The following is a 2,699-nucleotide window of genomic DNA, read 5'->3' as shown; positions in this document are numbered from 1 at the left end:
AATAGTAATAATAACTACTAATATTAATCATATATCAATAATTATATAATGGTTATTTAGTCTTAGACAATTACAGTTGTATCACCTCTATTATTTTAAATTAATTGACCAATGGACCTTTTATAATTCTAAATATATATAACTATAAAGTATTTTAATTATTTTGATAATACAAAATTAACCTATAAATATGCATACATATAATAATTTATTAATTATACTGTAATATATTTTATTGGGATTTAAGAAGTTAATTAATTTAATTAAGAAAAGAGGTTAAGATTCAAATGAGTTATACTTAAAATTGATGAGTTATAATTAAAGTGGCTATGAGATTAGTTTCATTTCTAACCTTCTCTTCCAAAATCCAACAAATTTGGCCTAAAAATGCCTTGACCCGTCGAGGCCCAAACGTATGCAGCCCCCTTTCCCACTTGGTAATCCATGTCATCTCCCCTTCACCAATCCCATTTTTCCACGTTAGCGTCCCAAATCCCCTCATAAAACAAACACACTGCTAAGAGATCGTTCATCAAATGTATCAACGGTCAAGATTTATCGCTCTCTTTTCCTTTAATTTTAATTCCGTCATCTTTAATCTCAGTCGGTGGATCAAAATGATCCAACGACCCACGTTTTATCCCTCGTAATTAATTTTCTTTTATCTTTAGTGCGAAAATATGGAGCCATCGATCTTGTTGATCCAATGGCCCTCATCCGTTCTCTCATTTAAACCTACCATATGCCCTAAAACCCTAATCATTCGTTCATTTGCCAGCCGCCCTCATTTCCCAACTCTATTATTTCTCTCTCGTCCTTTCCTCTCTAAAATCCTCTGGAACTTTATACAATTGGTGTAGGATCACTGGTAAATCACTATGAGACAACCACCCTCAAAGTTAAGCCGCGAATCTAGCTGTTTATTCTTATTTCCATCATGCCATTTCAAACCCCAAAACCCTAGCTTCAATGTGAAAGCAATAGAATCTCATCATTACACTCTCCTTCGTTCAAAATCACCATTAAAGCTTGCATTCACCCTCAGATTCGAGTGAATCTCCGACCTTAGCATGATGATTGATGACCTAAAGGTCAAATGCAGACCTCTTGGTAAAAGCTTTGTCCGGAGGTCATCGGCTTCAAATGGCTAAATCTATTTCGCCACTTCAGAGAGGGTAAAACTTCACCCCATTTCCCCTATCATCTTTATCATCTTTTCTTATGATATTGTCTTGAGTTCTTGCATCAGCATTCATTATGGTTCTTTATCTTCTATTGTTCTTTGAATCTAAGAATTCAAATCTCAAACCCTAGGGCTAACGTTTTGGCTATAAATACCGGCTCAAATGCTTCACATAATAATCGAACAAGAATCACTAAATGTAACTACACTAAAGTATAAAATTCTCTGCCTATCGCTTACAATTTCTTTTTCTTTCCTCTCTTTTGTTTATGATCAAGGTTAATTGTCTTGAAGTTGACTGTGAGTACTAATTCATAATGGCTAAATTTGAGCTTAGGTTGCTTCCCTAAGGAAGGTCAGTGTGTCTTCAACTTTATTAATTAAGCTTTGTTTATAGTTTTCTCATGTATAGTTATTCTGGTTAGTTAGTTGATGTTCTTGTTGGCAGCCGTGTTTCTCTTATCATGTTAGCATGAATATTAATGTGAAGCATGTTTTGAAATTTGTCTATCTAGCCTAGCATATTACACTTTATGGCTTAACAGTGATCCTGTTTTGTTTAGTTAAATATCTATTGACTTGAAATCACATGTTTTCTTTGTTAGTGTAAGCTGTAAATGGTGATCTTATCATCATGTGACTGTTTGTTGTTATGAAGGCTATTCTTAGAAGGTTTTTATTGGCATAGGTTGACACTGCCTTATCTGTTGGTTAAACACTGCCGGTCTAGGTGGTTTGATAGTTTTAACTGAAAAATGTCATTCTCTCTTGCCATACACGACCTTGTTATAGATGCCATGGCTATAGGGTTTTATTTAAGATCAACATCTAACTATCTTATCCTGAATGATAGATCTTGTTGTTCACTGTTAGCATGACCTTTTATGAAGTTAGTTCTAAGTCTATAAAGTTTGAATTAGGCTGTTTGAGATCCAATGAAGGTTTGGACATGAACTGGTCTCCTAACTATGTGTCTACTTGTCATTAAGTGGCTGCTGTAAAATTGGTTTAGTTTCCTGTTTTTCTAATGTTTGATGATCTAGACTTGCTAAGTATAAAAGTCATGTTTTGTTGTGCCCTTATGAGGCATTAGGCCTCTGTTGAAACCCAGTAACTGAGTATACGTTTGAGTGATTGTTTTCTGCCAACTCTAGCTGATATCCTAGATAACATAAAATGACATTCATAACTTGAAGACATCTTTAACATCATAACAAGCATACCTATAGGAGTATACGGTTAACAACTTTTACTTTGTGACTCTCTCTTGTTTGCTTGAAGCAGTGATTCCTAAGAGGATTATGTAGATGTTATTGCATTCAAAAATGATTCTAAGTTGACTTCTGAGCTTTTGAAACCTCTTGAAACGCTTAATATCCCATGGTTATGTGTGATGACATAGTTCTGCACCATGTACTCTAACAGTGATTACTTGCTAAAGATGCTTTTAATTTGAAGCATGTATTAGTGCCCTGATTATTTATGTCATTTTACCTAAGTGGTTGTTTCAATTCCT

The sequence above is a fragment of the Nicotiana tomentosiformis genome, unplaced genomic scaffold (assembly GCF_000390325.3).
Source record: "Nicotiana tomentosiformis unplaced genomic scaffold, ASM39032v3 Un00264, whole genome shotgun sequence".
NCBI lineage: Eukaryota > Viridiplantae > Streptophyta > Magnoliopsida > Solanales > Solanaceae > Nicotiana > Nicotiana tomentosiformis.
This window is presented reverse-complemented; position numbering follows the sequence as displayed.